This window comes from Lathyrus oleraceus, chromosome 3 (genome assembly GCF_024323335.1).
Source record: "Lathyrus oleraceus cultivar Zhongwan6 chromosome 3, CAAS_Psat_ZW6_1.0, whole genome shotgun sequence".
Lineage (NCBI taxonomy): Eukaryota > Viridiplantae > Streptophyta > Magnoliopsida > Fabales > Fabaceae > Lathyrus > Lathyrus oleraceus.
The window spans coordinates 321,192,103-321,204,359 of NC_066581.1; the positions used below are offsets into that span (position 1 = coordinate 321,192,103).

A 12,257-nucleotide genomic window follows, 5' to 3' on the forward strand; every position below is an offset into this window, starting at 1 on the left:
AGATAGGCATCAATGAAAGCATATATCAGAAAGCATAAAAAGCAACAAGCAAAGAGCCTAAATGCCTAAGGTTTTGGGGGCGGAGGCATCCTTTGGAGCAGTTGAGTCAGCAGATTCTGAATGTTGGTGTTGACTGAATCCTGGTGATCCAACCTTGCTTGTACCACTTACTGTTCCTTTTGTAGTTCCTCTAGAGTATTTAAGACTAGAGGGGCAAAGCCAGAGTTAGATTGCTCCCCCTGAGTCAAAGCATCAACACTGGCCTTGGTAGCTTCCTCTGCAGCAATGTGTGCTGCTTCTTCGGCTTTAACTTTTGCTTTTGCCTCAGCCTCAGAAGCAGTAGCAACCTCAGAAGCAGCAGAAGCTTCAGCAGCAGCCTTTTCTTCAGCTTCTTTTATCCTTTGCTCTTCTTCTGGGAGAGCTTTCTCTTCTGCTTCCTTCCTGGCCTTTTCCTCAACCTCTCTGGCCAAGCGAGCCTGTAGCCTTATTCCAGCATCTCTGATGAAGTCGTTGCAGACTTGTTCAGAGAGGCCTTTCAGTTTGAAGGCTTCAGAGGTCATCCATCTGATCACTCTGTTCCATTGGATTCTCACTACAGAGGGATCATCACTGATGCCAGAGTTGATAGACAGAGACTTGATCTTCTCCACTGAAGACTCTGTAAATAAAGTTATTGCTTCTTCTAATATGGGGAAGGTAGTTTCTGGTTCAGAGTTAGAGGCTGGGGAGGGTGGTGGAGTTGCATTGGTGTCAGTGGGATCGTGAGTAGGAGTGATGATGGCATCAGAGGTTGGTGGAGGGGGAATATCAGAGGGAGGTGGTGTTGCTTGTTCAGGTTGTGGATTTGGTTGATGTTCAGATGGTGAGGGTACTGGTTGTTCAGGGGGTGGATTAGTTTTTTGTTTTGGGGTTGGTGTTTGAGGTTGATCAGATGGAGGTGGATTTTATTGTTCAGGGGGTGGAGAGGTGACTTCAGGTTCAGGTTCAGGTTGTGATGGTTACTGTGAGGCCAGAGCACGTGCCTGAAGTTGAGCTAGAGTGGGGGATTGGGGATCAGATGGTTCGTTGTCTGATGAGAGAATATAGTATGGTGGGGAGGAAGGTGAGGAAGATGATGGTGAGGTGGTTTTGTTCAGCATTTCTGCTTCAGAAACGAGTAGGGTAGTGGTCGCGAGATTGAATTTGAGGGATGGTGGGTTAGAAGTTCTGGTGGTTGAGGGAGCTGTTTTTGATGGGGTGTAGATGAGAGTGTTTTGGGGGAGAGAAGAAGCAATAGGCTTTAATTTAACAGAGCGAGAAGGAGACATAGACTTACTTGGAGAATTAGCTAGAGGGACTGGAGGTCTTGACCCGGAGGTTTCTCCCAACTTTGCCTTCTTTGCCTTCTTGGACTTCTCAGAGGGCTCTCGCACCATCTTCATGAAGTTTGGTGGATGCTCAGGTAGCCAGTCCACTGAGAACTACGAAATGTCCACCCCTTGGTTTGCAAGATCTTACAGATAGTGTGCCGCCACTTCTGGAGGGTTAATCTTGGAGAACAGATAGAGACCGTTAGGGATCTTCCTCTGGTCCTTCAGTGCTTCCCAGGAAGTATCTAGAGTTGGTTTATCTCTGACTTGCTCAATTACTCCCATACTCTTCAGATTTTGAGCATTCAGAGGTCTTCTAGTGTCAACAGTGACATCTTCCATCAGATTGTGACGGATCAGATGATCCACCAATCCACTCTCTATCAGAACATCTGAGATAAGTCTTCCAAGAGGAATGTAGTTTCTGGTCTTCATGTTATTTATGGTATCTTTGACAGAATCTCTGAGATACTTGAAGAGCAGCGCTGGCAGATTCAGTTTCAGCCCTTTGCGGATGCAGTAAAGGATGTACTTTTGATCCGTGTTGATGTAGTCAAAAGAGTTTGATGCAGGGCGATGATGGATGGTGCCCAGGATGATCTTCAGCCAGACGCGGAGATTATGATGAAGTTCTTTTTTTTGGAGTGTTTGCCCTCAACGTCCTGTTGAAAGATGGTGGGGGCTATTTCCTGGGACAAATATTTTGCCCTAGAATTAATGTTATAGATTCTTCTTCCTCCTATCTTTTCCATGTTCAGAAGGGAGGCTATTGATTTCTCAGTGATGACTATTTTGACGCCCAGAACGTGAGAGATGATATAATGATCATCTGAGTCTGCGAAATGCCAGAACTTCTTCACCAGATAGGTGTACACCGGACCGTAGAGTCTCTGAAAGTAGGTTTCCCACCATTGCATTCTTAACTCCTCAGTAAGGTCTATGCCATTACGCTCCATATTGTCGAAATCTACCAACAATTCACATAGTACCTCAAGCTTCTGAAATGGTGTTGCAAGATGGATGTGAGGTTCACGGTCAAGAATGCAGGGTTCTCTGTAGACGGGGGTTGAGACGACACCAGGAGTTGCAGTTGTTTGTTGAGTAGAGATGGGTGTTTGATTCGTTGATTCCATATGTTATGAGTAGTTGTAGACTGATTGTTGTTGAGCATCCATGTAGAAATTTTTGAAATGGTTGAAGGATGAAGAACTTGCTTTGAAGATGATGAACTGAGAGAGAGAGAGAGAGAGAGAGAGAGAGAGGGTTTGTGTAGGGCGTGAGTGTAAAGTGTGAGCTTGTGATGAGTGAAAAGTATTAATACTCAAATAGATGCATGCAAAACGACAACGTTAAAGGTAGTTTAGAAGTTATGAAATTAATGATGCATGTTATCCAAGTTTACACGCTTATGAGATAAATGATTACAACCCATGATGGAGGTCTAATCCCCAAATCAGCATACTGCTCGAGGAGATTTCAAGGGTCTCTCTCTTGATTTCTGCTAGACAGATGTCTAGAAGATCCAAAGTCAGACGCATGATGCCCCACGTGTTGATTTATCTGATCTTCAGGAATACCAAAGGATTGGATCCTAAGGATTTATGATTCAGATAACTCCTAATTGGTAGAAGTATCAGAGTCAGATTCAGATACCAGGTGTTTAATTTAGAGCCTTATTTTTCTATTTCAGAGAAGCACATTTGGGTTATTCTGAGAAAATTTGAATGTTTAAAATTTTCAAAATAAAAGAGAATCTGTCTTTGGCGAGGGGTTTAGTAAAAATGTCAGCCCATTGATGGTTTGTATCAATAAATTTTAATGATATTACCCCTTTATAAACATAGTCTCTGATAAAATGATGTTTTATTTCTATGTGCTTAGCTCTGGAATGCAAGATAAGGTTTTTACTTAAACATATGGCAGCAGTATTATCACAGAAGAGAGGAACGTTACTCTTAAAGATCAAAAGGTCTTCTAGTTGATTTTTCATCCAGAGCATCTGAGTAGTGCAGAGTGACGATGATATATATTCTGCTTCTGCAATAGACAAGGCGATGGTTGACTGTCTTTTGCTAGCCCACGATATGAGATTATTTCCCAGGAACTGACAGTTCCCATATGTACTTTTGCATTCCATTTTGTCCCCTGTATAATTTGCATCACAATAACCAGAGAGCCTATACTCTGATGTTTTCTCATACATCAGGCCAAGGTTAGGGGTTCCTTTCAGATACCTTAGGATTCTTTTAACAATTATTAAGTGAGATTCCCTAGGATCTGATTGGAATCTGGCGCAAAGACATACACTAAAAAGAATATCAGGGCGTGTAGCAGTCAGAAAGAGAAGAGAGCCTATCATACCACGATAGAGCTTCTGACAAACCTTCTGACTAGTTTCTTCTTTCTCCAGAATGCAGGTTGGATGCATGGGTGTCTTAGCAGGTTTGCATTCTGCCATTTCGAATTTCTTCCGAACGTCTTTTATGTACTTACTTTGATATACATAAGTAACTTCTGAAGCTTGATTGATTTGAATTCCCAGAAATAACTTTAGTTCTTGCATTAAGCTCATTTCAAATTCTGCCTGCATTAGCTCAGAAAATTCTTGACACACAAAGGGGTTAGCTGAACCAAAAATAATGTCATCAACATATATCTGGCATATCATGAGATCATTTCTAATGTTTTTACAGAAGAGTGTAGAGTCAACCTTTCCTCTAATAAATTTATGTTCCAGGAGAAAGTTACTCAATCTTTCATACCAAACTCTAGGAGCTTGTTTTAGTCCATACAGTGATTTCTTTAGTTTAAAAACGTGTTATGGATATTTAGAATTTTCAAAGCCTGGAGGCTGATTGACATACACTTATTCTGATATATAACCATTGAGGCAAAGGTTTCATTGTAGTTAATTCCTTCTTGTTGACTGTAACCCTGTTCCACCAGTCGTGCTTTGTTTTTTACTACTTCTCCTTTTTCATTCAGTTTGTTTCTGAATACCCATCTTGTCCAATAATATGAGTTCCTTTAGGCTTTGGGACAAGATCCCATACATCATTATTTGAGAATTGATCCAGTTCTTCTTTCATTGCCAGAACCCAATCATTGTCTTGAAGTGCCTCATCATAGGAAGTAGGCTCAATTAGAGATACGAATCCTAGAGGATGATAACATGAAATTATATCACATTTTAGGACTTAATTCAATTAAATTATATTATTATTTACTTTAATTTATTTCCTTTTATCAGATATTACGCGGTATTTCCTTTCTATTTATCTCAGGTGGTCTATTTGAAGCAAAAGTAAAAAAAGGAAGAAAAGGAGGTGCAAAAAGAAGTTTTTGGAAACAAATAGCAAAGGCCAAGCCCAACCCAAAGAAGGCACAGGCGTTGTGCCTGTGACGAGCGTCACGCTGTATACACTCCTGTGACGAGCGTCACACATGGTGTGACGGACGTCACACCATTCCCCTACATTTTTGCCTTCAGAGACGTTGAGTCCTATTTGCACGCTGAATCCTATTTCCACGCCTATACCTCCGTTACGTGAAGACCCTTTGACGCGGACTACTTCTGAAGACCGTTACGGAAAGTGCCAATATAAATACCAGCTTTGCAAACCCTTCCTCGGTTCCACGCTTTCCAGACAGTTTTCCAGTTTTCGTTTTTCTTTGCAATTTTCTTTTTCCAGTAGCTTAAGCATATTCCTTATAGTATTTCTTTTATAATTTTTAGATTGTTTCTTTTGCAATTCTATTTTCTTTTATAGTACTTAATTAATTTTTCGCACAATAGTTTCTACACCGGAAACTATTGTGTACCTTTTACCGGATCTAACCTTACGTTAGAATCTAGTTTTTTTTATTCCTTCGTTTTATTTTTCTGCCTGATTGAAGAACTCAAGAACAAATCCAACCGGTCTGTGATGGAGTGTTCAAGACTGCTATTTAATTATTCAGGTTCTTTATTTATTTGTTGAATTTATATATGCTTGTTTTTATTAATTTATACTGCTTGCCTGCGATGAATCTGTTTATGCATGTTATTTATTTAAGTCTGTTTAGCATGTCTGGCTGATTTATTTAGGTATCGGTATGTAAAGTAAGCGGAATGAAGGAATCAAAACTAAGTTGGTTTAATTAAGTTTAAAATCAAAATCACTCTTTTTACGGTCTCAATTTACAGGTTTAATAACAAGGTTTTTGTACGAAAGTAAAAGACATAAAGAAGTTAAAATCAATAGAGCGAGAGTTTGAGGTTTTGACTGGACAGTGTAAATTGAACATTAATTCTAGATCAGGGCGAGAGCAATTTTTAGAGTTAATTAAATTCTAACCTTTTTCAAAAAGTATTTTTAAAGATTGAATGTGAGGACGAGAGTTAAGCATTTGAATTTAATTATATAACCTGAGTCAACAGAGCGAGAGTTTGAGATAAGGGTGTTTAAACGATTAGTGTTTTCTTAAAAAGAGTTTCTACGGATTCTATTGTTTTCAAAAAGTGGTTTTTGACTTAACTATAAGTGACAGCTACGTTAATATAAAATCATAGTTTATTCAACAGAGCGAGAGTTTGAGATAAAACTTTTAACCAATAGCGTCAACTGAAAAGATTTACTTTAAAACCAAGAAACCAATAAAGAATTGATTCCCGAATTACGACGAATTACATACCGATATCCGCTTATTAAATATTAATTTTAGATCTTATTTTAGTTTTAGCTTTTTCCCCCAAAAATCAAAGTATTACCTGCCTTAGCTTTACGAAGTAACCTTAGATAACGGTATATCGATTCATAAGTCCCTGTGGGATCGATATCTTTTAAAACTACGCGATAGAACTGTGCACTTGCAGTTTGTACCCCAATTCGACTCATAAAGTCGAGCGATCAAGTTTTTGGCGCCGTTGTCGGGGACTTTTATTTAGTCGATATCGTAACTCTTCTGTTACGCTGTAGAGACTAAGGCTTTTCTTTCTCTTTTCTTTCTTTCGTTGATTTGTATGCCACACACTCGCTTACAAGACGAGCCGTTCTACTTACGAATCAACGATATCGAACTATATCTCCGAGTCTTACGACGAATTCGGGAATATCGTGCTGCAAACAATCTCCCTCCTGTAGAACTTCCTGATTTCAAAAATATTTTCCCTTCGATACCCGAGATGGCAGAACCAGCTCGTGCTCTTAGAGATTACGCCGCTCCATCGCAAGATGAACCGCATTCAAGTATTGCTCCACCCGCAATCGAAGCAAACAACTTTGAACTCAAACCTTCACTGTTGCAGGCAGTGCAACAGAACCAATTCTCTGGAAATCCTACCGAGGATCCTAACCTTCATTTATCCGTATTTGTCCAATACGCTGATACTGTTAAAGCTAATGGTGTCACTTCAGAAGCAATTCGACTTCGTCTTTTTCCTTTCTCACTAAGAGATAGCGCTAGAAGATGGCTTCAATCTCTTCCTTCCAACTCAGTCACCACATGGAATGAGTTGAAGAAAGTTTTTCTTGCTCGATATTTTCCGCCAAGCAAAACAGCTATGTTAAGAGCCCAAATAAATGGATTTAAACAGAAAGATAACGAGTCTCTTTTCGAAGCATGGGAAAGATACAAAGACATGATGAGACTTTGTCCACACCATGGTTTAAAAGACTGGTTAGTAATTCATACATTCTATAATGGTCTCCTGTGCAACACGAGGTTAACAATAGATGCCGCCGCAGGTGGTGCACTAATGAACAAACCTTATGCTGACGCTTACCAACTTATCGAAAGCATGGCTCAAAACCACTATCAGTGGGGAACTGAAAGAACAATGGTGGAAAAACCTCAAACGAAAACTGCCATGTACGAGATAATTAACCTTGATCATGTTAATGCAAAAGTGGATGCTCTGGTCCAGAAAATTGAAAGTTTAAATGTATCACCTCCAGCCACCGTAGTTGCCATAACTCAGAATTGCGAAGTCTGTGGAATCCAAGGTCACACTCCTGCAGATTGTCAACTCCTAACAGGAATCCAAGCAGAGCAAGTAAATTATGCTCAAGGAAGCCCCTACTCGCACACCTATAACTCAAATTGGAAGAATCATCCCAATTTTTCGTATAAGAGTAATAATGCTCTATACGCACCTGGACAATCTCCAAATCAAGCCCCAGCTATACCTCCGGGATATCAAAAGCCGACCCCATCTACATCTAACAATAACGCCCCTAGGAAATCCAACTTGAAAATCATGATGGAAAACTTTATAGCTTCTCAACAGCAAACCAATAAAGATTCCTTAAACCAGAATGTACACACTGGCGAACAAATTAAACAACTAGCAAGTAAAGTAGATGCCCTGGCTACTCATAACAAAATGCTGGAAACGCAAATTTCACAAGTAGCTCAACAACAAGCGCCTACTGCTGCCCCAACTGGTACATTTCCTGGCCAACCCCAACCTAACCCAAGAAGCCACGCTCATGCAATTATACTGAGAAGTGGAACGGAAGTGGAAGGACCGTCTGATCCAAGGATAGAAAACCAAAACTCTAAAAAGTCAACTGAGGAAGAAAGTGAACCTAAGGAAAAGGAAGAAAGGAATAAGGAAACCGTAGAAAAGAAGGAACCTTATGTACCTCCACCACCTTATAAACCACCTATCCCTTACCCTTAAAGGCTTATTAAAACCAAAGATGCGGGCCAATTTAAAAAATTTGTCGACTTACTAAAACAATTAAACGTCACAATTCCGTTTACAGAAGCTATTACGCAGATGCCCTCATATGCCAAGTTTTTAAAAGAAATTCTTTCTAATAAAAGGAAACTTGAAGATAGCGAAACCGTTACACTCACCGCTGAATGTAGCGCTATAATACAGAATATGCCTCCTAAACTTAAAGACCCAGGTAGTTTCTCTATACCCTGTCACATAGGAAAATTTGTCATTGACAAAGCCTTATGCGATTTAGGAGCCGGTATTAGTGTTATGCCTTTATCCATATGCAAGAGACTTGAAATGGGAGAATTAAGACCAACTAAAATGTCTGTGCAACTAGCAGATCGTTCCGTAAAATATCCTGTAGGAATTCTTGAAAACGTTCCAGTGCGCATAGGTCAATTTTACATTCCAACTGATTTTATAATTATGGATATTAGAGAAGATGAAGTTACACCCATTATACTGGGAAGACCGTTCTTAGCAACTGCCGGTGCAATCATAGACGTAAAACGAGGACGACTCACTTTCGAAGTAGGAGAAGAGAAAATTGAGTTCATTCTTTCCCAATTTTTGAAAGCACCTGCAATAGAAGATACATGTTACTTCATGGATATCATCGATGAATGCATAAAAGAAACGGAGTTAGAAAAAGACAAATCATCTGACTATCTTGTAGAAGACAAACTTAACCAATGTTTAGCAATAACACCGGACCCTACACAATGCCTTAAGAAACCAACCTTAGACCTGAAAACACTTCCCAAGAATCTAAGATATGAATTCCTAGACGTAGAGCTTGAACGACCAGTGATAGTTAATGCTGACCTAGGAAGGCTCGAAACAGAAAAACTCCTGCATATCTTAAGAAAATATCCAACCGCACTAGGTTACAACATCATCGATCTTAAAGGAATAAGTCCTTCTATTTGTATGCACCGCATCATGCTAGAAGAAGACTGTAAAACTTCTAGGGAACACCAGAGGAGACTAAACCCGATCCTGAGTGAGGTAGTAAAGAAGGAAATAACCAAGTTATTAGAGGCAGGTATCATATATCCTATATCTGATAGCAAATGGGTTAGTCATGTACACGTAGTACCAAAGAAAGGAGGTGTAACAGTCATTGAAAATGAAAAAGGAGAAACTATAACCAAACGAATCGAATCGGGTTGGAGAATGTGCATTGACTATAGGAAACTAAACAAAGCAACCCGAAAAGATCATTTCCCTTTACCATTCATTGACCAGATGTTAGAACGACTAGCAAAACATTCACATTTCTGCTATCTAGACGGTTACTCAGGTTTCTTTCAAATACCAATTCACCCTGATGACCAAGAAAAGACAACGTTCACGTGCCCTTTTGGTACCTTCGCTTATAGACGAATTCCGTTTGGCTTGTGTAATGCTCCTGCAACTTTCCAAAGATGCATGATGGCAATATTCGCCGATTTTATAGAAAACATCATGGAAGTATTTATGGATGACTTTTCCGTATGCGGACAAAGCTTTGAAGAATGTCTTGAAAACCTAGAGAAAGTTCTAGAGCGATGTGTAAAAGTAAACCTAGTACTTAATTGGGAAAAATGCCACTTTATGGTACAAGAAGGAATTGTTTTAGGACACATCATCTCGAACAGAGGAATTGAAGTAGACAAGGCCAAAATAGAGGTAATCGAAAATCTTCAACCCCCGAAAACTGTGAGAGAAGTACGAAGCTTCTTAGGACATGTCGGTTTTTACCGACGATTCATTAAAGACTTCTCTAAAATAACTAAACCGTTGACCGGATTATTGATGAAAGATGTTGAATTCATATTCGAGAATAAATGGTTAGAAGCATTTCAAACGCTTAAACAAGCACTGATCTCCGCACCCATAATGCAGACACCAGATTGGAATGAACCATTCGAAATAATGTGTGATGCCAGCGATTACGCTGTAGGTGCTGTTTTAGGACAACAAAAGGATAAAAAGCTTCATGTTATATATTACGCAAGTAGAACTCTAGATGAAGCACAAATGAATTACGCCACAACCGAGAAAGAACTTCTAGCAGTAGTGTTTGCGCTAGATAAATTTCGTTCTTACTTGGTCGGAGCCAAAATAATCATCTACACTGACCACGCTGCTATCAAATACCTCTTAACTAAAAAGGATGCAAAACCTAGACTCCTAAGGTGGATCCTGTTGCTACAAGAGTTCAATTTGGAAATCAAAGACAAGAAAGGGACTGAAAACGTAGTAGCAGATCACCTCTCTAGACTTGAGAACCTTGAACCGGAAAGAACATCAATTAACGACGACTTCTCATACGATAAGCTTATAGCTACTTTAGAAGAAAATAACGCTGAAAAACAGGTAGAAACTACCTTAGCCATATCTGTTACACCGTGGTACGCTGACCTCGTCAATTATTTAGCTGCCGGAATAGTTCCACCTACCTTATCCTACCAACAGAAGAAACGATTCTTCTATGACATAAAACATTATTACTGGGATGACCCCTTACTTTTTAAAAGAGGCCCCGATGGTATTTTCCGTCGGTGTATACCCGAAGAAGAGATAGAAAATATAATCCAACACTGTCACTCCGCTCCTTATGGTGGACACGCAAGTACATCCAAGACCTGCTCTAAAATCCTACAAGCTGGTTTTTATTGGCCAAGTATATGGAAGGATGTACATGCAGCTATTAAGAAATGTGACAGATGTCAACGCACAGGAAACATATCTAGACGTGACGAGATGCCACAAAAGGGCGTTTTGGAAGTAGAGATTTTCGACGTGTGGGGAATAGACTTCATGGGACCTTTTCCATCCTCTTTCGGTAACAAATACATACTCGTGGCAGTTGACTACGTATCAAAATGGATTGAAGCTATAACTTCCCCAACTAACGACACACGAGTAGTAACTAGACTCTTTAAGAATATAATATTTCCAAGGTTTGGTGTCCCAAGAATAGTTGTCAGTGATGGTGGATCGCATTTCATATCCAAAGTACTCGAAAAACTACTGCTTAAGTATGGCGTAAGACATAGAGTAGCGACACCTTACCACCCTCAAACCAGTGGGCAAGTGGAAGTATCTAACAGAGAAATCAAACAGATACTAGAGAAAACAGTCGCCACTTCAAGGAAAGACTGGTCATTGAAATTACCAGAAGCTTTATGGGCATACCGAACTGCTTACAAAATGCCCATAGGGACAACCCCATTTAAGCTAATTTATGGAAAATCCTATCACCTCCCGGTAGAATTAGAACATAAAGCCTATTGGGCTATTAAAAATCTAAATTTAAACTATAAAGCCGCCGGTGAAAAGAGAATCCTTGATATAAGCGAATTAGAGGAACTCAGAAGAGACGCTTATGAAAATGCCAGAATCTACAAAGAAAGAACAAAACAATGGCATGACAAGCGCATATCAAGGAAAATCTTCAAACAAGGCGATACAGTCCTTTTATTTAACTCCAGACTAAAGTTATTTCCGGGAAAACTACGATCTAGATGGTCAGGTCCTTTTCAAATCACCAATGTTTTTCCCAGTGGAGCAGTAGAAATTAAAGGCAAATCTATGGAACCATTTACCGTAAACGGGCAACGTCTAAAACATTATCACTATGCAGAAAACAATGAAGATTCGCAAGTCTTGCACTTAGACGAAATGCCTCCAGAAATTATAGATTATAATTGATTGTTTTTATGTCGAGCTTGCGACATTAAACAAAGCGCTTAGTGGGAGACAACCCACAAATATTTTATTATTTCCTTATTCTATTATTATTTTTCTATTTCTTCCTTAATTATTCTTTTAATTTTTGTTTAGTATTCATTCTTAATTTATTTTAATTTATTAAAAACTTTTCTCTTCTTTCGGCATTTGGCCAAATCCTGACTAAAACTCTTGTTTTTCTTTTCTCTAGCTAACACTAACCTGATGGGACAAATTGATCGTATGGGTATCAAATTCAGAGGAACAGCTCAGAAACAAAAGTTTGAGGAACTAGCCACGAGAGAGATGCTACCTAGCCTGTATGCTGATGACTGGGCAATGACTGCCCTTGGACTAAGACAAAGTGTCCTGTATTTGCTGAATCAGATAGGGTGGGAAACCGCTCCTATCCGTAGACAATTTGTCACTTACCGGAGACTGACTCTAGAATTCCTTAGTTCTCTGATCTATCTACCCAGCCA

General features: G+C 39.5%; 1 non-coding gene across 1 annotated transcript; it reads right to left on the reverse strand.

Moving 5' to 3' along the window:
- Window positions 1–6,891: 6,891 nt before the first annotated feature.
- Window positions 6,892–6,998, reverse strand: LOC127133427 (small nucleolar RNA R71). Its single transcript, XR_007807404.1, has one exon. It is a non-coding gene; the product is annotated as a small nucleolar RNA R71 (small nucleolar RNA).
- Window positions 6,999–12,257: the final 5,259 nt, after the last annotated feature.